At 46.9% G+C, this 24,252-nt stretch overlaps 1 non-coding gene across 1 annotated transcript; it reads right to left on the bottom strand.

The window, feature by feature from the left end:
• Positions 1 to 21,154: 21,154 nt before the first annotated feature.
• Positions 21,155 to 21,228, bottom strand: TRNAN-GUU (transfer RNA asparagine (anticodon GUU)). The gene has a single exon. It is a non-coding gene; the product is annotated as a tRNA-Asn (tRNA).
• Between the last annotated feature and the right edge of the window lie 3,024 nt (positions 21,229 to 24,252).

The following is a 24,252-nucleotide window of genomic DNA, read 5'->3' as shown; positions in this document are numbered from 1 at the left end:
ACAGAAGGCACTGTAGAATCATTTAGGACGTGAGCTTGTCAATCTGAATGTGGTGGGGCACCAGCTTAGCCCCGGCCAGCAGCTTGGGCGGAACTGTGAAGAATGTCAGCTCCTGCACGACGACGTCGCCAGGATCCTTGCTGCTTGTCACCTCCATTTCCACCTTGACGGCGCTGGTCCTGCCTTTGGGCTCCCCCGGCGGGCCGTTCGCCCACAGCTTGGCCACGTAGTGCGGCAGTGGGGACGACCCCGCTCTGATGCAGATGACCGAACGGCGATAGGCGCGCCGATGTCGAGCACGCCACCGACCAAGAAAAATGCATGACCGTCCTCCTCCGTGAACAACAAGAGTCGTGGCTCCGACAGTGGCACTTGCAGCTGGAGCACCTTGCCGTACTGGATCCTATGCACGGGCATGGGATGCATGGTGCTGATGTGGTGGGAGAGTGCCGGCGGCGGGCCTTCGTAGCCGCAGACGGGCACGGGGCATTTGCAGGGCACGAGCGGACACACGCTCTGGTGATCGGCGAGCTTGTGGTAAGTGACGTAGAGCCCACAGCCTTCGTGCGGGCACACCACCCTCACCGAGGAGAGGATGTCATCCACCGCGATGTTCCGCACGTCGAAGCCACCACCGCGCTCGCACTTCTTGCACTGCCGCTGGTTCCCGGGACACTTGACGCGGCAGTCCGTGCAGGCCAGGTGCCCTCCCTTGCACTGCACAAATCAATCGAACAACACATCAATCAAGAAACCTGCACCTTGCTCGATCAGCCGAACGGTGAGGTTTATTCGAGCCTCATACACTGGAGGCTTCAAGGGGCGGAGGCACAAGGGGCAGTGGAGCAAGGTGAGGTCCACCGAGACCATAGAGAGCTCCATCGTCGGGTCCTGTTCCGTCTGCATGATCTCGCCCTCCTCGTGCACAACCATCTCTCGCTTTAGGGCCGGGGCATTACAAAGCTTTATCATCACATATTCATACTACTTCAAGGTGCATTAAATCAACACATGCAAGTGTCAAAAGGAGAGTCACGGCATGCATGCATGCGTTGTAATTAATGCATCGGTAAACGCAAATTATTGAAATATATCGAGTGCAGTGCTTTGATGTGTCGCGTCAACTCGTACAACAAGAAGTTTGATTACTACAACACCCTCTCGCCTTAACCGCACCTGCCTTTGGCTGCAGACAGGTGGGCCACCCACCTGTTGCGCCCACCTGTCATACACGCAAAGGCAGGAGCAGTAAGTCAATGAAGCTGCGTCCCTCCCTCGCCCATGAGCATGGTGGCTGGCAGGACTAGGAGAAGCTTTCGCTACACACTCTCCCTCCCGCACACGGTGGACATGCAACAGTTCATTCGGTGTCAGATGGCCAGAAGCATACTGTAGTACTCCTCCACTGCAGTAGTACTCCATCATTGTTCGACTTCCCGAAGAGGCGAAGAGCCAAGCGCAGCCCGGACACTCGTGTGGCAGTTTCATGTGTAGAGTAGTCTAGGATAGCGTGTACCGTGCCTGTAAGCTTAAAATCGTTGGGGTCGGCTCCATGCTTTTTTTATTAAAATAATCTTCTGGCCCTACCTGTCATCCTGGTGATTGTAGTTTGCACGCTCATCTGGTCAAGACAGGAATATATATTTTAATTTGTGGCGGGGTAAATGTTAGAGGTTGCAGCAAATATATTGTACACTGCGGGTCTTTCAGCCAAGTTTAGAGGCAACCATGTGGGGCCAGTGCTATGATGTGTCGCGTCAACTCGTACAACGAGGAGAAGCTTGATTTTACTACTACACGCCTTCTCCCTCGCCCATGCGACGGTGGCTCGTAGACGAGGACATGCTTTTGCTTATAGTACTACAACAAGCTACCCCTCCCGCTCGCGGTGGACGGACATGAAATAGTGGATTCGATACTATAGATGTAGCAAATAGTAACATCATTGTTCGTCTTCTCGAAGAGGCGAAGAGCCAAGCGCAACCCGAACGTGGCAGTTGCAAACCTTGGAGCACGCATATAGCTAGGCTCTTGCATGAGGCAAAATTGCTATTTGAGCCCACTATTGTAGTACTACCGGCTAGTATAGCCGTGTAAACCGGAAAGGAGTATTTGACTTTCTAGAGATTTCAACAAGTGACTAGACTACACCCTAAAGGAGTAGTACATATGGAGCAAAATGAGTGAATCTACACCGTAAATAAATACGTAGTCCTCTCGTTTTCCTCTCTGCCTTGGTCGTGGTGCACAATATTGAGTATACTAGTACTGACTAGTCTCTTTTCTACACGCATTTACATTTTTTTAACATAGTACAGACGCAAGCGCTCATATACACACACGCATACACTCACCCCTATGAACGCACACATGCACACCCTACCCCTATGAGCACCTCCGAAAGACTGAGCCGGCATATCTCATCTTGAAATTTACGGAGTCACCATAGGCACCTCGTCGTCGATGGGAACATCTCCTAAGGCTGGTCATAGTGGGGAGTAGGAGTATCATAGTATATTAGTATCATAGGTGGTCTTATTTATTGCCATGCATGACACATAGTAGCATAACATTTATTATGTTACGGTATCTACCTATGTTATTATAACCATGTTACCCCCACTATGGCCAGCCTGACACGCAATGGACGCGAGCGGCAGTCGCCTCCATAGGTGCTTGAATGCCAAGGAGGGAGAGGGTAGAGGTTCCCGAGACTTTGAACGGTCAATGATGCATCCTCAATTAGCATGCAGAGGGGATTAATTGGAGAAGCAGAATAGAGCCAGCACGATGTGAATGCAACAGAGTTTGGACTCTCATATAAAGGCGCCCCACCACTCCAATCCATCTACTCCTAGTCTCTGTGCAACACTGCTAACTCCAATCCAAGACCAAGTGACCAGAAGCCACAAGCACCTATGGAGGCAATGGACGCGAGCGGCAGTCGGCTGTGCCAAATCATCCAAGACGCCGGCCTGCGGCCCCGCACCGCGCAGTGTTTCCAGACGGTCTGGCGACCGCCGGCTTCGTAGCCCTTGCCGACGCCGGCTTCGCCTCTCGCATGGACGACATGATGGTCCAATCCATCGGCAAGTTCACCGCCGTCAAGAAGCGCGCGGACGACCTTGCCGTATTGCTCCAGCCCGTGCACCCAGGCTCCTCATTGCCTGCCACCCTCATCGGCCTCCATGGTGACGAACTCTTTCAAGCCCTGGTGGCCCTGCAGGTGCCGGAGGTCGCGACAAAGAATGTGCACCTCGAGGCCGCGCTCGCCGCGCAACGCCTCGCCAAGCAAGAAACCGTCAACCTGCACATCCACGTCTACGAGGAAATCGTCTACATAGGCCACTACAAGGCCAGCGAGGACAGAAAGACGTTGGCCTTCTTCCAGCGGCTAGAATCTTTGGACGCCATTGTTCAGAAGCACGTCGACCTGGCCACAAATGCCGCTGCTACTTAGTCGTCGTTCGGTGGGCTGACGCCCTGAGTCGAGGAGGTGGACGTCGTCGATGGATGCATCTCTTCTTCTTTCCTCCTGTAACCAGAACTGCATCGCCTCATGGCCTTAATGTTTTATTAGTATAGTACTCCCTCCGTTCCCAAATATAAGTCTTTCTAGAGATTCCAGCAAGTGACTACATACGGAGCAAAATGAGTGAATCTACACTCTAAAATATGTCTACATACATCCGTATGTTGTATTCCATTTGAAATATCTAAAAGGCTTATACTTAGGAACGGAGGGAGTATATGTCATTTTTATTCCAGTCGTAATGTTTTCACTGTGATGTGGGGCCGCAGTTGAGCAAACCGGCCATCGGCAAATCCCCACCCCGCCCGCCGGGCGTCGACTGAGTTTAGAATTAGAAGAGAGAAACGAGGGAGAAGAGCTAGCTATAGCACGGACGCTGTTGTCAGATGGGACTCATGTTGATAGAATAGGAGTACTGAGCACTCGTACCTCTTTTTTTAGGGAAAAAGTAGTCGTATGTCTAGTACCACTAGCTGGGTGCGTGCGATCTATACCTATTATCACTTTAGGTCTCCTTTTCGAACCGCAGCTACGCTTCACCGTACATATTTTTTCACGCATTTATCCTCCTATATGTACTCCTATGCTATTTCCACGTGCTCCCTTTCGCCGACATGTGGGACATAGAGCATGTGGGTCGTAGTGCATGCACGACTTGGAGCATATGCCGGGCTACTTTACATTTCAGACCTCACGAATTAGATGCAAACCCCCTGCAGAAGAATAAATAAATAAATGAATTACTACATGAAACCGGATTATTTTCGTAGAAACCGGAGCACGTTCATTAAATTTTGGACATAACACGTTTATAAAAAATGACCGGACCTAAACCAGTCTAAGGGCCTCTTTGATTCGCAGGATACTGAAAACACAGGAATGGGGAAATTATGATGGCGATGAACCGAGACGAGGAGAACTCTAACTCAGTTAGAGGTTAGAGTTAGATTCTAACCCTGAACTAACTCTAAATCAAAGAGGTGTATGGATGGCAGGGTTAGATTGACAATAAATATTCTTTCTCAATCATTTGACTACTTTGGACCCTATTTCCTGCCGGATTTGGTGTGGCCGGCTTTTGTGTGGCCTCCTCCCACTCACAATTGACATAAACGAACCATCTTTACAAATCAAGCATGCAAAACATGATAAATTTTACATCGTCCATACAAATGAGATATCTCACTTAAACATACAAGTCGTTAATCAAGGTTCACAAAAAAATACACTCCATGAAACAAAGCATGAGCTAACTCATCAAGGAAGTCATCCACGATAGGGAGGGAGCCCGGAGCCCCTCACGCACCCAGGGAGGAGCTCGTCATCGTCCCTCTGGAGGAAGGCTCTGTAGAGACGAAGCCCCGGGAACCCCTCCGACGCCGGCGCTTGCGAGTTGAGGTCGACACCGGCATGGGTAGTAGGGCCACTTGCCGATGACTGCGAACCGAATCATTGGGCCTCTAGAAATAATGCAAGCCTGAAACTGAAATACCTAGAAAGGTGAACTAAATCTTTGGGCCTCTAGAAATAATGCAAGCCTGAAACTGAAATACCTACAAAGGTGAACTGAATCTTTGGGCCTCTAGAAATAATGCAAGCCTGAAACTGAAATACCTAGAAAGGTCAACTGATTCTTTGGGCCTCTAGAAATAATGCAAGCCTGAAACTGAAATACCTAGAAAGGTGAACTGAATCTTTGGGCCTCTAGAAAGATTTATTACCTCCTCAAGCAGCATCAACCAATTCCATGCGTGCACCACAAATCTATACCAAGTTTAATCAGGATCTACTTTTCCAAATCAGAATTAGCGCTAGAGCGAGCAAGATCAATGATATGGCTGTGAGACAGAGAAGGAACGAACAAACTCACCCCTCTCGCGACCTCCCTGGTAGATGCGCCGCCGCCGCGCACGACAGAGGGAGAAAAACATCCGGTGAAGGGGGAGCGGGGCGAGCTTCGAAGGCCGGAGGGAGAGGGCGGCCGGAGGAGGGTGACGGAGACCGGAGGGAGAGGGCGGACGAAGGAGAGAGAGGGCGAGCGGCGGAGCGGCACTTGGGCGGGCGGCCCGATGGGGAACAGAGAGGAGTGATGCGAGGGGGGGGCGGAGGGAGCGATTGTTGGAAATATGCCCTAGAGGCAATAATAAATTGGTTATTATTATTATATTTCCTTGTTCATGATAATCGTTTATTATCCATGCTAAAATTGTATTGATAGGAAACTCAGATACATGTGTGGATACATAGACAACACCATGTCCCTAGTAAGCCTCTAGTTGACTAGCTCGTTGATCAATAGATGGTTACGGTTTCCTGACCATGGACATTGGATGTCGTTGATAACGGGATCACATCATTAGGAGAATGATGTGATGGACAAGACCCAATCCTAAGCCTAGCACAAGATCGTGTAGTTCGTTTGCTAAGAGCTTTTCTAATGTCAAGTATCATTTCCTTAGACCATGAGATTGTGCAACTCCCGGATACCGTAGGAATGCTTTGGGTGTACCAAACGTCACAACGTAACTGGGTGGCTATAAAGGTGCACTATAGGTATCTCCGAAAGTGTCTGTTGGGTTGGCACGAATCGGGACTGGGATTTGTCACTCCGTGTAAACGGAGAGGTATCTCTGGGCCCACTCGGTAGGACATCATCATAATGTGCACAATGTGACCAAGGAGTTGATCACGAGATGATGTGTGTTACGGAACGAGTAAAGAGACTTGCCGGTAACGAGATTGAACAAGGTATCGGGATACCGACGATCGAATCTCGGGCAAGTAACATACCGATTGACAAAGGGAATTGTATATGGGATTGATTGAATCCTCGACATCGTGGTTCATCCGATGAGATCATCGAGGAGCATGTGGGAGCCAACATGGGTATCCAGATCCCGCTGTTGGTTATTGACCGGAGAGTCGTCTCGGTCATGTCTGCGTGTCTCCCGAACCCGTAGGGTCTACACACTTAAGGTTCGGTGACGCTAGGGTTGTAGAGATATTAGTATGCGGTAACCCAAAAGTTTTTCGGAGTCCCGTATGAGATCCCGGACATCACGAGGAGTTCCGGAATGGTCCGGAGGTAAAGATTTATATATGGGATGTCTTGTTTTGGTCGCCGGAAAAGTTTCGCGCATTATCGGTATTGTACCGGGAGTGCCGAAAGGGGTCCGGGGGTCTACCAAGGGGGTCCACCTGCCCCGGGGGCCACATGGGCTGTAGGGGTGTGTGCCTTGGCCTATATGGGCCAAAGGCACCAGCCCCAAGAGGCCCATGTGCCAAGAGATAAGGGAAGGGAGAGTCCTAAAGGGGGAAGGCACCTCCTAGGTGCCTTGGGGAGGATGGACTCCTCCCTGGCCGCACCCTTCCTTGGAGGAAGGGCCAAGGCTGCGCCCCCCCTCTCCCTTGGCCCTATATATAGTGGGGGGAGGGAGGGCAGCCATACCACAAGCCCTGGCGCCTCCCTCTCCCTCCCGTGACACATCTCCCTCCTCCCGCAGCGCTTGGCGAAGCCCTGTTGGAATCCTGCTACTTCCACCACCACGCCGTCGTGCTGCTGGATCTCCATCAACCTCTCCTCCCCCCTTGCTGGATCAAGAAGGAGGAGACGTCGCTGCTCCGTACGTGTGTTGAACGCGGAGGTGCCGTCCGTTCGGCGCTAGGATCATCGGTGATTTGGATCACGACGAGTACGACTCCATCAACCCCGTTCTCTTGAACGCTTCCGCTCGCGATCTACAAGGGTATGTAGATGCACTCCCCTTCCCCTCGTTGCTAGATTACTCCATAGATTGATCTTGGTGATGCGTAGAAAATTTTGAATTTCTGCTACGTTCCCCAACAGCGATCTGGTGCGGGCAAGGGAGATTTTTTTTTAGTTCTCTTTTAGTGGGCCCGAGGAGAACTAACCCAATTAGAACCTCTCCACCGGGTAGTTTTTTTAGCTGGTTTAGAGCAAACTAGCTCAAACTAACCCCTCCTATTTGGATAATTTGAGGCTATTTCAACCCAAACTAGCTCTAACTCTGGGATCCAAACAAAGAGGAGTAGTATTGTACATGCTACAGTCTGGACCGTAGCACATTGTTTTTTATGGCCATATCACCACAATGTTTTCTACTGCTGGTTCACTGGGCTGCCGTGGTTCGCACTGCTGGTTCACTGGGCTGCCGTGGTTCGCACTCCTCCGACGTGAGTAGTAGTACTACTAGTATATACTACCTCCGTCCTGGTTTATTGGTCCCCATTGTATATTGTGTCAAATTTTGACTATAGATTGAACTAACAAAATGTTCGTACATGTTACCAAAAATTATATCATTGAAAACTATGTTGAAATACGAATCCAATGATATAATTTTTGTTGACATGCATTAACATTTTGTTATCTAAATATTTGGTCAAAATTTGGCACGAACTACAAAGGTGACCTATAAACCAGGACGGAGGTAGTACCGCATGATTCTTTGCTCCTTCTTACTACTACGTACTTCGCCGACATGTGGGAAGCTAGCATCCAGGTCGACGTGTCATGCACTAGATTAGAGTGCGGAACGGAAGGGGGGCATCACCCCGGTCGTACCACCAGTAATTCATGACTATAGTGAGTAGTCATATCACAAGTCTTTCCAGTAGTAACGCGCTGTCAAATCGCACAGCCCGACCTTTCCAGCAGTAAGTAAGTTGAATCCGCTACTCCCTCACCCTCCTCGCCTCTCTGTTAAACCGCCTACACGAAAACTGCCCGGGAAAAGCCCCGCCCTCAACTTTTCACTACGCGAAAATAGTTCGAGCTTGTTCGTTCTATATAAATACTAGTACTGTATGTTTATTCACCCGTGGGGTTGTTCAATGAATGGAGGGCCGGGGAGCACAAGTGAACAATACTACTACTAGTAGTAAGTAGGAGTCGTACAGTTAGTCACCTTAAATAGAGAGTTTCTTTTCTTTAATGCCACGTACACAAATTGAAACGCTTGTTGTGGAGAGAAAAAGATAATCACTCCACTATATATGTACGCAGGGGCATGAGCGCTTGCTTTACTAGTGTTGCTCTCTTCATTCTCTCATCCTCTCTAGATCTAAACAAGACAGTGGTAGCAACATTTTCTCTCTGCTCACCGCTGGTCACAGATCCGGCCGGATCCCTTCGCCGGTGTGTGTAGAGGACTAAAAGGTGCATCATTCACGCGGTCATCACTGGCGAGGGAGGAAACCCACAGCTGCCGGCGGGGCCCGATCCTCTGCCCATGACGTTCTCTCCGACACAGGGCCGGCTCAGGAGGTCCTCCTACCCTTCTTCCTCCCTGCCGTATTGTGCGCAGATCGGACCTGCCGCCGCCGACATCCCGACGACCCTCAGGTACAAGTTCTTTGAAAGCGGCCTTGCTCTACTGCCCCAGCTCCCCACATGACTGCATGTGCATCTTTTTCTACTTCCATCAGCTCTTCCAAATCCATCTAAATTTTTAGTATTATTAGAGGTAAAGTTGCATTCGAATCTAGGACTTGGTTCAAACAACGAAGAAGTAGGGGAAAGTCGTACAATGAATCTAGGACTTGATTCAAAGAGAAAATAACAGGGGTAAAGTAGTAGAGACCAGATACCCAACCGGTCTCTTGTTGAAAAGGGAAATAATGTGAAAACTCAGTACAGACTGGATAAGGAACATATCTATTATTGGTTGAAAAAAGGATAGAAAGTGGCGGCTGGTGGACAAGTCAACAGAGTATGTCCAGGATTAGATTTGCTGCCCTCACATAGTAAAAGGTCTCCAGGATTAGATTTGCTGCCCTCACATAGTAAAAGGTGTCCAGGATTAGATTTGCTGCCCTCACAGAGCATGAACAAACTCGGCATCACCACTTTATGTCTCCTTGTAGGTACATTGTGCTGATGCGTCCACTGTCGCATGTCCTTATACCAACCTTTTGTTGTTGTTAATGTAAGGGCGCATGTAAAATGAAGCGATCACACTGTTACCTTAAGGACATGTCTAACCAGTGTTATTGTTAATCTAATGCCTCCAGTGATATGATGCAATTAAATTGTGTTACAAATGGTGCTCCTGCTGTTTTCCCCAGTATGATAAGTAAGTTGCTATTGTGCAGATAGGGATATCCATTTCACCTTGTTGCTATTGTGACCTTTTGGTGAACTGCACAAAACACTTTTTTTGGAATGAGTGTCTTGTGCAGTTTAACTCAAATGTCACGTGGGCAACATCTCTCAATGTTGGTGGAACTGCACAAAATGGTGATTGGAGTTTCCAAAATCTCCATCAAATTCTGCTGGTAATCTTGTGCAACATTTATTAGCTTTTGCAAGATGAGTCGCCACTGTCACCACAATGGCACTTTATTTTAGCGGAACTGCACAAAAGGATAAGCAAATTATAGTTGCACCTTACATGAGCAGGACAACCAACCTTAATGTTGTTGAATTTTAGTTCAACTACTAAAGAAGAATGTGCCAGCTCACGAGAGCAAGTACTTCTTGCTAGCTGAATGATGCAATCTTTGCTTTATTTCAGGTGAACTACAGAAAAGGCGCATGAATTGAATCATGGAACTCCAGGCTGGCCTCATCCGAGTGGATTTGCATGTTCACCACATCGAGTCGTGGCGGCATAGGGCCCTCACACCGGTCAGTATTGTCCTTTATCAACATGATTGTGCTTTGTCATACTGTGCTAATGTTCTATTTTTTTAATAAAACTATTCTATCGCAATCTTTTCTCGTTTTGGAAATAAAGTTTGCTTTAACTAGTGCCACTATTATAGTAATCATGCTCTTTCTTATTTGTGCAAACAGGAATACTCAATTACAGATGTTGTGATGGTCAAGAGCATTCGCCAAGTTCTTGGGTTGTATGACACGGCTAGCCAAGATGGATTTAATCCCGATATTCAGTTTATCAAAAGGCTCTAATGGGTTGGTTCTGAATCTTGCAAGCTGGGAATCAATGAGATGTGTAGGCATCTTTGTTGTACTTATTGTTTGAATCTTATTTGTTGGTTCTGAATCTTAAAAGTTGGGAATCAATGAGATGTGTAGGCATCTTTGATGTACTTATTATTTGAATCTTATTTGTTGGTTCTGAATCTTGCAAGCTGGGAAACACGGCATGATGATGCAGAGGACAACAACCATACCAAATAGTTTAAGTTGGTAGTATTATCTGTGTGAAAGTGCGACAAATGTGTTGATCGTGTGTGTCCTGAGAATAATAATTCTAATTGTTGTGCATGTTGATCTTGTGGCACTGATAGAACGAGCCAATGCATTGCTTGTTTTAATAATAAATTTCTATTAAATCTAATTAAATTTAAGTAAAGTGACCACTAACACTTGTTATTACAGTACGAATACAGACCCGCTCGTGAACCGACGTGTGGCCGGAATAGGTTTCTTAATGGAGGCGTTTGAATGCGCCGAGGGTGCATGTTCTGCTGGGCGTGCAGCGGGCGAAGGAGGGGTAGTAACTATTGTCGCCTGTACACACTCAGTTTACTGTTGAATCCAGTTCCCCAAGAGCTGAAAAATGAACTGCTGCCGCCGCCCATCCACTCGTTCACTTGAAGAGACTCCAATGGCGATCCGAGGGGTGAGCCTGCTGGATATGGACTTCAGCAAGGAGTTCACCTTTGAGTTCGCAAGTCCCATGGCTGCACCAAGTTGAATGTGATGTACACCAACGATCCAGACTCGGTGAAGCTCTGCCTCGCCGAGTTCAAGCAGTACCTACAGGACGAGAAAGCACAAGGTCGCAGGACTAGACCTTGTGCCCATCCATTCATCTCCTGACAGGGACCAGCGGATCGCGGTCGCCCAGGTATGCGTGCGGGACGAGGTTCTCGTCTACCACTGCTGTAGGGCCATCAGAGGTTCTGGAGCATTCGCTCGTTTCATCGGCAGCGCCGACTGCACCTTCACTAAGGTGGAGAGAAGGAAGAACGCGACGATTTGGCCATCTGGTGCAACAAGCTTGCCGACATCCAGAAGCAATACAAGATCATCGGCAATGGGCAGGAGAAGGACTCCGTGGTTGACCTCGCCAAGACTATCGTCGACCCCTGCTATGCCAACATGAAAGAAGACAACGATACCAAGGACCTGAACACGTGGGAGGTACCTCTGAATCTAGCCTACATAATCTACACGGCCAAGGACGCATACGCATGCTACGACATGTACAGGCGGATCTTGGACATGAGGGCGTGTCTGCTTCCCGTAACCGACGAGTACACGGACAGTCGCAGCGTCATGATCAATCATGCCAGGAAGGTCTAGATGTTGTACTTTATCTGTTTATAAGCACCTTTATCATCTGAGTGTTTCATGCATTAGCCTATGTGTCGTAATTATTTGTTTTGTCCAAAATATTTCTTCTAAGAACCCATTAACATGTTTGCTTTTTTAGTGGCTATTTGCTTATGTATGTAACTAGTTCACTCGTCCGTTTCAAAAAAAACTAGTTCACTCGGCTGTCGTGCTTTGAATCTCCTTCCTCCCAACATATTCCCCTTCTCAGGTGGACCCAGCAGGTCTCGTGCACAGACATATGGGACCAACCACCTATCTATTTGTATTTCTTTATTTTGTTCAATCTTTCATCCTCTTCCTATAGAGTGGCTGGCCATCATAGCCTATGGCGTTGGCTAGGCCATCCCTCTACTCCCACACATTGTCCGGCGGCGGCAGCTCCACCAGCCCACCCTGCAAATGAACAAGTCAACCCTCGTACTCCCCTCCGCCTGTGTCTTCCCCCGCTCCGGTTCGTTCGGTCCGAGGTCTCGACGTCGTCATCCGCCTTGGTGCTCTCACCGCGGCGCCGCCGTCTGTCGTTCCCAACGTGGTCAGCAAAACAAGAGGAATCGGAAGACAACTGTTCGTCGAGAGGCTGACAGTCCCGGGTCCACCAGGTCCATGGCCTAGGTTTTGTTGTTTAACATGGGTAGCCCATGACATGTTTCAACATTTTTCGGATCCAGCATGTATCAAGCGGCCTCTGGGCCTCCCAACCTAGCTTGTCTATAACATCAGCAGCCCAAGTTATGTTTTTTTTTCAAGACGACGCACAACTCAGTTCTATTTTTCTATAAGAAGGCAAAACTGAACCTATGTTTTCTATAAGAATGCAAGACTGAACCTATATTTATATCTTATTTTATTACATATATATATAATAGAAACAACATAAGGTTCCGTTAAACCTGTCGTTCGTGCAACCATTTTATAGACCTTTCCACTTCCTTTATTTTTCGTTTTCATTAATCCTATATCTGAATTTTCTCCCACTTTCTTTTTGGATGTAAACTGAGTTTCTCCCAGTACTTCTCCCTAGAACCAACTCAACTATCCCACGTCTAGCCTAAAAAAAATAATACCCCACGTCCTATTAACTCATCAAATTAAAATGATATTTTATTTCGTAAATTGAAAGTTCTTACAAAATAATAATAATAATTGTTTATATATAACTTGCAAGTTAACTCCTAGTGATTGCGTACATAAGCTTGCAAAGATTTTACTGACCAATGCAGTAATAGACGTGCAATCATGTGTTTATGTTTTTATAACATTTCTCCGTCCAGCCCAATATGATATTTTCACCCAGCCCAGCAAGTCCGCGGATTTCAAGAAAAATGCAAATGGGTTTTAAATTCTACCATATATATAAATGGGCTGCATAGATGCTACATTATTGTTTCACCCAGCCCATCAAATGGACTAAAAAAACAAATGGACTGGCTGACATGTGGGCCAGTAGGTTGTAGCCTAAGCAAGGCGTTGGATTTACATCCAACAGCCGGCATTCTTCTTCCCCCAGCGCTGCCGGGACCGCCTGCTCCAGCCTCCAGCGTCCAGCGGCGTTGTTTTGCGTGCCTCGCAGCGAAACGCTACCCCGCCGACGGCCAGGCCATCCCTCCACTCCGCACCTCCTGTTATTCTCTGCTGAGTGTAGGCCCACCCCGCACCCGAACCAGTCAAGTTTCCCACTCCTCTCCGTTTGTGATTCCACTGCCGCGTCTTCCCCATCTCCGGGTCGTTCCAGTCTGGGGCCTCGCCGTCGTCCACCGCCTCGCTGCGCTCGGCGCGACGTGGTCAACAAACGAGAGTCGTCGGAAGAGGACTGTACGTGGAGAGCCTGACGGCTGGGACCCACGAGGTCCATGGTCGCACGCAAGGAAAGTTCCTCCTTATTAAGTTGTTTCCTCCCACTGACAGCTGGGACCCACCGGCTGTATCTTCGCACGGAAGGAAGTGCCTCCTTGTTATGCGAAAAAAACTATTCCTCTCGATGACAGCTGGGACCCAACAGATTTGGTGGCTGACTTGTGGGCCTACTAAGCAGACGTGTACGCAGGGCTTTGTCAACTTAATGAACAAATGATTCTAGCAGCTGGACCATTGGATGTTAATCTAACAGTCGTGCTCCTTCTTCAACCTCTGTTCTTGCTCCTGTCTCCCGTGGGCGGTAGTGCTGCCGCGCACCCGAACCAGTCAAGTTTCCCACTCCTCTTCATCTGCGACTCCACCGCCGCGTCTTCCCCATCTCCGGGTCGTTCCAGTCTGGGGCCTCGCCGTTGTCCACCGGCCTTGGTGCGCTCGGCACGGTGTGGTCAACATGGTCAACAAACGAGAGTCATCGGAAGATGACTGTACGTGAGAGGCTGACAGTGGGGACGCACCACGCCCATGGACGCATGCATGCAACTGCATCCTTTTTACCCTGAAAAATTATGTTTTCTCCCCCTGACTGCTGGGACCCACCAACTACATCTTCGCATGCAAGGAAGTGCGTCCTTATTACGGTCAAAAAAATATCCCCTTGACAGCTGGGACCTAGAAGTTATATCTTCGCATGCAAGGAAGTGCGTCCTTATCCTCCCTGACAACTGGGACCCACCTGGTCGAAGCATACATACCGTTGTCTGTCTTGTCGGAACGTGTACGTACATACTGGTCGATCGGTCTCTCTGCAAGTATGAACCATGCAGAGGTGGAACCGTGGCCGAGTAAGTAGCGGCACATGTCATAGTAGAGCCCCCCACGTAGTAGTTCAGGCTGTCCCGTCTAAATCGTGTACATGTACATACAACCACACGCCAAAAAATATGGCCACGTACGTATATACGAGCGGGGTCTCGAACGCCTACTCGCGCATACGTACGGCCAGCGCTCGTGTACATGGCTGGGTCAGAACGGAGAAACTGCGTCGTCTTCATGTTCATGGGGAGGCAACGGAATGTGTCGTGTTCATCGGGAGGCAACGGAACGTGTGTTGTTCATTGGGAGCCAACCGGCTTGGACGGAACAACCGATGGAAATGAGGCCTGGCGTACCGCAGAACGGAGGAAACGGCCTTGTGTTCGACCGGCCATGGTCGAAACGGGATCTTGTTCATCGGGAGGGGTCTGGCGTACCGCAAAACGGAGGAAACGGACTTCTCTTGGACCTCCTACGGTCGAAACGGGGTCCTGTTGATCAGGAGGGGTGTGGCATAGCGCAAAACGGAGGAAACGGACTTGTGTTGGAGTGCTACGGTCGAAACGGGGGTCCTGTTCATCGGGAGGGGTGTGGCTTACCGCAAAACGGGACTCCACGGGATATTGTTCATCTCCACCGTCGACCTCCTTCAGCCTCCACGGGCTATTGTTCATCCACCGTCGACCTCCTCCAGCCCCCACATGCGACTATTCATCCACGGGCTCCTGTTCATCCAGCCTCCACCGCGCGCTCCTCCACCGGCAACTGTTCAACCAGCCCTTTCTACGGGGTCCTGTTCAACCAACCCCTCCATGTGCTACTGTTCATCCAGCCCTCCACCGGCTACTGTTCAACCAGCCCTCCACGGGGTCCTGTTCATCCACCCCCAACTGGCTCGATCGGGGTCCTGTTCATCCAGCGGCAACGGCCTCTACTACCACGGGGTCCTGTTCATCCAACCCCCCACCGGGAACTGTTCATCCAACCCCCCCCCCCCCAACAACGCTCATTGTTCATCCAGAGGCAGCATCGATCGGCTTCAGTTAGCAGCAATAGCGAAGGAATCACTCGGGTTCAGTTAACAGCAAGGGATCGATCAATCGCTCGGGTTTAGTAACGCGTAGCCTGCAGTGCAATCGCTCGGGTTCAGTTAGAGCTCAACGCCTCGCTCGGGTTCAGTTAGAGCGCAACGCGTTGCACACGCGCATATGTGTACGAGAGAAACGCGCATCGCTCGGCCCCCGACCATCCACCGTCACTGGGAACTCCCCCATATTTTCCTCGCCCTCGCTTCTACCACGGTTTTTTCCATCATGGACGGTCCAAAGAATGTCATGCAACTGCGTCTCTGGCCCACCCAGGACGAAAAGCCCATTTTTCTGTCATGATTTTTTGTCATAGAAGTAGGAGCCCACCACATCTATGATGATACCGGGTTTGGTCACAATTATCGTCATAGAAGTGTCATAAGTAGACAGGAAAAAATTCGTTCGGCCCAAAATGTTACGGATGTGTCTTTTTTTGTAGTGTTAGTACATGTGTGAATACATAGACAAACAGAGTGTCCCTAGTATGCCTCTACTTGACTAGCTCGGTAATCAAAGATGGTTAAGTTTCCTGACCATAGACATGTGTTGTCATTTGATGAACGGGATCACATCATTAGAGAATGATGTGATGGACAAGACCCATCCGCTAGCCTAGCATAATGATCGTTAAGTTTATAGCTATTGCTTTCTGCATAACTTATACATATTCCTCTGACTATGAGATTATGCAACTCCGGAATACCGGAGGAACACCTTGTGTGCTATCAAACCTCACAACGTAACTGGGTGATTATAAAGATGCTCTACAGGTGTCTCCGAAGGTGTTTTTTGGGTTGGCATAGATCGAGATTAGGATTTGTCACTCCGAGTATCAGAGAGGTATCTCTGGGCCCTCTCGGTAATGCACATCACTATAAGCCTTGCAAGCAATGTGACTAATTAGTTAGTTACGGGATGATGCATTACGGAACGAGTAAAGAGACTTGCCGGTAACGAGATTAAACTAGGTATGAGGATACCGATGATCGAATCTCGGGCAAGTAACATACCGATGACAAAGGGAATGACGTATGTTGTCATGCGGTTTGTCCGATAAAGATCTTCGTAGAATATGTAGGAACCAATATGAGCATCTAGGTTCCGCTATTGGTTATTGACCGGAGATGTGTCTCGGTCATGTCTACATAGTTATCGAACTCGTAGGGTCCGCACGCTTAACGTTCGATGACGATTTGTATTGTGAGTTATGTGTTTTGGTGACCGAAGTTTGTTCGGAGTCCCGGATGAGATCACGGACATGACGAGTAGTCTCGAAATGGTCGAGAGGTAAAGATTGATATATTGGAAGGTAGTATTCGGACATCAGAATGGTTCCGAGTGATTCGGGTATTTTACCGGAGTACCAAGGGGTTACCGGAACCCCCCAGGGAAGTGTTGGGCCTACATGGCCCTAAGGGAGAGAGAGGGAAGCCCGCGGGTGGGGGGTGGCGCGCGCCCCCGTCCTAGGGAGTCCGAATAGGACAAGGAGGAGGGGGCGCGGCCCCCCTTTCCTCTCCCCCTCCCTCTCCTTCCTTTTCCTTCCGGTGAAAGAAAGGAAAAAAGGGGCGGCGAATCCTACTCCTAGTAGGACTCCCCCATGGCGCGCGCCCCCTGGCCGGCCTCCTCCTCCCCTCCTTTATATATGGGGGCGGGGGGCACCCCAAAGGCACATTAATTGTTCTTAGCCGTGTGCGGTGCCCCCTCCACAGTTTACGCCTCCGGTCATAGTGTCGTACTGCTTAGGCGAAGCCCTGCGCGGATCACATCACCATCACCGTCACCACGCCGTCGTGCTGAAGAAACTCTCCCTTGACCCTCTGCTGGACCAAGAGTTCGAGGGACGTCATCGAGCTGAACGTGTGCTGAACACGGAGGTGTCGTACGTTCGGTACTAGGATCGGTTGGATCGTGAAGACGTCGACTACATCAACGACGTCAATCTAACGCTTCCGCTTTCGTTCTACAAGGGTACGTGGACACACTCTCCCTGTCTCGTTGCTATGCATCTCCTAGATAGATCTTGCGTGATCGTATGATTTTTTTTGAAATTGCATGCTACATTCCCCAATAGGTACAAATGCACATACCTCAGCAAAACAACCTTCAGCATGTGGTTTCTCATTTGCAAAAGAGAAAAGTATGTTTTTGTCCCTCAAGTTCCCCAAAAATGTAGACTTAGTCCCTCAAGATTGTTTGGTATACATTTGGTCCTTCAAGTCTCAAAACTGGATAAATTTGGTCCAAAACCAGATTTTGAGCACGTTGACTAGGTTTGACCAACGAACAGTAAATTCAAAGAAAAAATGCAAACAAATTCAATAAAAATATGAAATTTCATGAGAACCAACATGCTTGGGTGCACTAGGTGCGTGTAAAATTTTCTAGTCAAATAACATCTGAGGAGCTCTAGCAAAAAAATTGGCTTTTTTGTGAGCCAAAATTTGTTTTTTTCACGAGCTCCTCGAATGTCGAAACACCACACAAATTTTCATTTGGTTCTTCAAGTGCAAAAAATATGGTGTATGTGCTTCTTTTCATTCGGTTGTTCACCGGATTCAGCGCAATTTCGGTAGCTCATTGTTTGCTCTAATTTCCGTGTAGGATGGATGCAAGTTTTGGTATTTGGAAGAAGATTACATCGATCTATTGATAGCACAAAAATTGATAGATGCTCGTGCACTCGTAGCTAGAATAGAGGCTATAGGTGAGACTATGCGAAGCAACGTCTACTTCTTTCAAATTGAAGAAGAAAGAAGTGTGCAAGCTCGAGAAGCCATAGATCAACAATGAAGACATATAGAAGTTATTAATCCAACTAGTGGGAGCAGTTATCGAAACTGGATACCTTTTAAAATGTCTAATTGTGGTTATTGTTTTCTTTGGTCTTACTCTCGTAGCGAAGAATTGGTGAATTATGTACTCTAATGTATCAAAATGTTGTTGAATGAAATAAAGAAGCAAAGAAATGTGTTTCGGTGGCCGAAAATGATATGCAGATGATTTTTTTACTCCATTATATATAGGGGATCGGCTAGGTCCGCCTAAATTAATCTTGCTGGAGTAAATTTACTCCACTAAGGGTTTACTCCACCGGATACTCCACTAGTTATTGGGGATCGGTTAGAAATGCCTTAAGCATTGTACTAACTGAACTATAGGTCAACATTGTCCTTAAATGCTCAAAGATAGTTTTGATTTGATCCAGAAATTCCATACACCTGATGGAGTCAAATTTGAATGGCAAAATTCCATACAACTTTAGTGGCTATACCAACTATGTATAGTACATATTTTCAAATATGTCAGTGTATAGCATGAAGTTGACACTTGTTCGGTTGTGGGCTTCAAGCAAAATATGATGCCTCTTTTTGCAGGCCAATACTCGCTCAATATAGTTTTATTGTTAATTATGCAAGGACCATGACATTGCATGTGCATGTGCTCTTTTTAGGTGGTTATCTTGAAGATAAGTTAAGTTATGTTTTGTCCAAAGATGTTGACTGTTGTTGGTTACTCAGGCAAGAATGCAAGATCGATTGTGTTCAATTCATACACACTTTAGTCACCTAGCCCACTTGTCATGCTCTTTAGCTAAAATTGCCACAGTTGTGTCCCCCACACTTTGGCCAACCAGATAACCATACGCCATGAGTGATCTAGCAATAATGGACCTTTCCATTTTATTACTTCTAGAATGTAAGACACAACTTAGGCTGACAAAAATGTTATATTAGTTTCTAAGACAACACTGGGGCAGGAGACTTCATGACAGAAAACACTGGGGAAGGAGTTTCTAAGACAACATAAGCTATTACTCCCTTTGTAAACTAATATAAGAGTGTTTATATCACTATTTTAGTGATCTAAACTCTCTTATATTAGTTTACAGAGGTAGTACATATCTACTATTATATCCTCTTTGACCAGCCTTCAGAGAACCCGGTAAAAGGGCAAAATATATCTAGAGAAGCAAGACTCAAGGAGTGGCGAAAACAAAAACACAAAAGAAAAGATTGAGACATAAATTGGAACGAACATAAACATAAAATATAGTTCAGTTATGAACAAAATGACAAATAAAATCAAAATAAAATAGCAAGAGATCATATGCATAAAAAGATATGTGTAATTTCCGGTCTAGTACGGTTGGATGGGAGACTTTTAACATGCACAGTGTTTGATGCATCTGAAGGAAGAGAAGGCCCATAAGAACCAATAAAAGGTATCTGTAAAGGCCCACATCCACCAATGTTTATCCTCACATACCTGTCATTTTTATAATGCATGGAAACAACGCACCTAAAAAAAGTGGTGCTTCCACTTTTGGGAGAAGCAACATACACAGTCATTTATTCTTGACATTTCTTCGACAACACTAGATGACATGGTCCGCAGGCAGTGACAGCCAAATCAAGAATCTTTTGTACAAATACGACTGTAGAGGGATCATGATCTAATATATCCATTATTCATGTCTAAAAAGTAAAGACATGAGTGATGGAATCCAGTAAATAGTATTTTAACATGTATAGTAAGTTAAAGACAATGCAAGCATCTTGACACTGTAGTTAGCATCGCCCAACCCTTCTCTTCAACCATAAATATAAAAAAATGTATTTTGCATATACATAGGCGAAACATGGTAAGAATTGGCCTACTGAACTGTAGTATGGTCCTTAGATGCAGAAAAGTTTGTTTTGACTAGATCCAGAAATTCCGTACAGAAGGGTCCTAGTTCTATGTAGTCAAATTTGAATGGCAAAAGCAACAACACTTTAGTGGCTGTACCAACTATCAAGATAGCATACTAGTACCATATTATTCATCATCGCAAATTTAAAGATGCAGTTCAAATGTTCAATACGTACTAAAAATCTCCAGGTACAGGCAGTCCTGCATACTGTTTTGTTCATTCAAAATAAATAGATTACTCAAAAATCTTGAGTTTATGTTGAAATAAGCACATGACATGACCGGAGTAGAGAATATTAATCCAATAGCTATTAATTAGACTGGAAAAAAAACTCGCACTTTAGTGGTTGTACCAACTATCAAGATAGCATACTAGTACCATATTATTCATCATCGCAAATTTAAAGATGCAGTTCAAATGTTCAATACGTACTAAAAATCTCCAGGTACAGGCAGTCCTGCATACTGTTTTGTTCATTCAAAATAAATAGATTACTCAAAAATCTTGAGTTTATGTTGAAATAAGCACATGACATGACCGGAGTAGAGAATATTAATCCAATAGCTATTAATTAGACTGGAAAAAAAACTCGCACTTTAGTGGTTGTACCAACTATCAAGATAGCATACTAGTACCATATTATTCATCATCGCAAATTTAAAGATGCAGTTCAAATGTTCAATACGTACTAAAATCTCCAGGTACAGGCAGTCCTGCATACTGTTTTGTTCATTCAAAATAAATAGATTACTCAAAAATCTTGAGTTTATGTTGAAATAAGCACATGACATGACCGGAGTAGAGAATATTAATCCAGTAGCTATTAATTAGACTGGAAAAAAACTCGCTAGAAGGAGGGCTTGAACCTCCGACCTTGTGGTTAACAGCCACATGCTCTAGCCAACTGAGCTATTCCAGCTATTTTGATACAAAAATTATTTAACTCTATATAATATCACTAAGGCAAGATATAACATACAAAAGCTATGTGATCTCTTCCATGGCAAATTCCATCTCAAGTGATTGCAAAAGGCATCCATTTTCTAAATATTTATGTCAATACATGAGATTGGAGATGGACATAATACACCCACCAAACATAAACCTTATACTTTTGTTGAACATTTGTAATAAAAACACTTTGGATGCTCACAAAAGTTTGAATGTTTGATCCACTGTCGCATATTGTTTTGTATGGGTCACACAGATACATGTTAAGTTACAATACAAAATAGCAAACTAGAGCATCTCAACATGTAACTTATAATACCAAATCCAATTCTAATATAGGCTCAACATAGCATATCAGTTAAGGCCCGAGAAACAATTAAGTTGTCCATTCTCGTTTATGAGGAAACAAGGTTTCAGATTGTTATTGAAGAAACTGAAACCCACAAAGATGCATCATTTGACCTCGGACCAGGAAAGAATTTAAGGTCCAATTTGCGCGAGTATTTTTTTTATTCGTCAGCGTCAGGTTTACGCCGGCCTGAACCTTATATTACTCAAACAGAGATAATACACACATTTGAGTTAGGGGGGAGGAAAAGAAAGAAAGGCAAATTACATGAAGGTTAAAATCTCACATCAAGGTGTGACAACATAGAGCCCCAGTCCCGGTGTAGAGCTTGTAGTTGGATATTCTTGCATCTGTGCGACCATAGCGCCAGGTCATCAGCCGCAACCCTAGCAATGTGGTGGGTGAAGAGTCTCATTTCGAAAAATCATAGCACAACGCTTCCAGGTGTTCGAGAGAATTGCAATGAGAATGGTAGAGCGAACTTTGTCCATCAGAGCCCGCAGCCAGTCGTCACCAAGGCTGCTGGGCGTGCCATCATATAGGTTGTCAAGCTCGTCCCAGAGAGGTCAAAGCAAGGCACGGCCGAGGAGAAGGTGTGCAATGCTATCGCAGGCGCCGCACAATAGGCAAGCATTGATCTACAAAGTCTCCTCTCGTTGGTTTAAACACGATATTTGTGTAGCCAAATGAAGATTCTGCGTTTGTTCGGCGCATAGTTCTTCCACATTGTAGTCGGTTGGTCGGTCATGCCAGATCACTTTATATGCTAATTTTGTCAAAAGGGTCTTGCCCTCTCGCTTGCTCACCCTGTTGTCCGGAACCAGCGAATTCAAGTTAATCGAAGCCATAATACTACGTAATGTAGCCAGATCACTTTTCGCCGCATGGGATAATCTAGGGGTAAGATCGAGGTTCAGCTCCGGAGAAGCAACCACCCAAGAAATGGAGGCAAACCGTCTGTTGGAGTGTGAAAAGAGAGCATGAATTGGCAGGCAAGGGTAGTTTGGTGGTTGGGTAGCCAAATATCATTCCAGAAAGAGGTGGTAGCCCCATTGCTGATTTTAACAAAGGTGATGGACCGGAAGAAATTCAGGCTTTTGAAAATATCGCACCAAACCGACGTGGTGGCGTTGCCCAACGTACCCCAGTCATAAATAGGTGACCATCCATACTTATTAACGATGTAGTTTGGAGCAGGCATGGAGCCAGAGTCATGAAGTTTAGAAAGGTGTCTGAGGAGAAGGGACACATTCATATGGACCCCATTTGAAAACAGAGCACACACAAGGTCCCATGCCACTTTGCATTGTCCGCCCGTAGTGGTGTCTTGCCAAGACCAGAAAAATGCACAATAGTGTATACCAATTTCCTGGAGCGTCCCAACTGGCAGCAGCAGCGCACTCATAGCATATATAGGAAGGGCAAGAAGAGCCGCACGAACGAAGATGGACCTACCGGCCAATGTAAGCAGAAGACCCCGCCAACCCGCCAAGCGGCAATCAATTTTATCAATGATAAAAAAGAAAGCAAAAATGTTTAGTTTGGAAGTTGAGAATGGCAAACTAGGAAAGATTGAGGGAAACCGGCCACAGGACATCCTAAGATCTCAGTAAGGCTATGAGAGGTAGCCGGGGTGACGTGAATTGGAGAGAAAGTGCTTTTGTGGAAATTTATAGAGAGCCCGATGGCCTCAGAAGATTGTAAGAGCAGCCGTTTTAGGTGATGAAGTTGTTCCGCAACCACCGAAAGAACTATCAACGTGTCGTCGGGATATTGAAGGAACAGTCACAGCAAAGAGTTATTGAGAGGATGAGTGAGCATGCCATATTCAGAGGCATGGATGATCATGCGTTGGAGCACGTCAGCGACCACAATGAAAAGGAAGGGTCACAGAGGGTCTCCTTGTCTTAGCCCACGCCGGCAAGGAAACCACGGGCCAGGTTTCCCATTTAGCATAGCAGAGTTTGCAGTGTTGTTTATGAGGTTGATCCAGCGATCCCAAAGCAAAGGGATGCCTCTGGCAAGTAAAATAGCAGTCATAGCATCCCAAGAGACGGAGTCAAAAGCTTTGTGGGCACCTGGAAGAGGAGCACCGACGACATTTACACTGCTAGTTCCTGCTATAGTGCCACCTTCCACGGTTTCACTGCATGTGATGCTTGAAAACTGATCTGGAAGAGCTGGGCGCCTCCTCGCGTCAAGTTCTTCCACTGGTTGGCCAATAAAGATCGATGCTAGACCGCAGACTGCAACACCACCCCAAATGCCTCCTATGCAACCAGGCCATGGAAACCATCTCGCATCTCCTTGTCAGCTGGCCCTTTGCATGTCAAGTCTGGCACGATATCTTCGCCCGGCTGCGATTGACGTGCCACCCCCCAAGCCTGACGCAACCCTCGATAGTTTGTGGGAAATTGCCAAGCACTCCACCCCCGAGCCGTTGCGCTTGCCTCTGCCGCGCTTCTGATCCCCTAGATGGTTTGAAGCAAAGGAACACGTGCATCTTCGATGGCACCATCCCCTCTGCCTCCAACCCATCGTGCGCATCAAGGAGGAAGCTACCCTATGGTCTAGGGCTAGAGCCCTCGGTCTCCGAATGCTGTTACCGACAACTTGGGATGTACACTAAACAACCACCATGTA

This window comes from Aegilops tauschii, chromosome 5, assembly GCF_002575655.3.
Source record: "Aegilops tauschii subsp. strangulata cultivar AL8/78 chromosome 5, Aet v6.0, whole genome shotgun sequence".
NCBI lineage: Eukaryota > Viridiplantae > Streptophyta > Magnoliopsida > Poales > Poaceae > Aegilops > Aegilops tauschii.
This window is presented reverse-complemented; position numbering and strand designations above follow the sequence as displayed.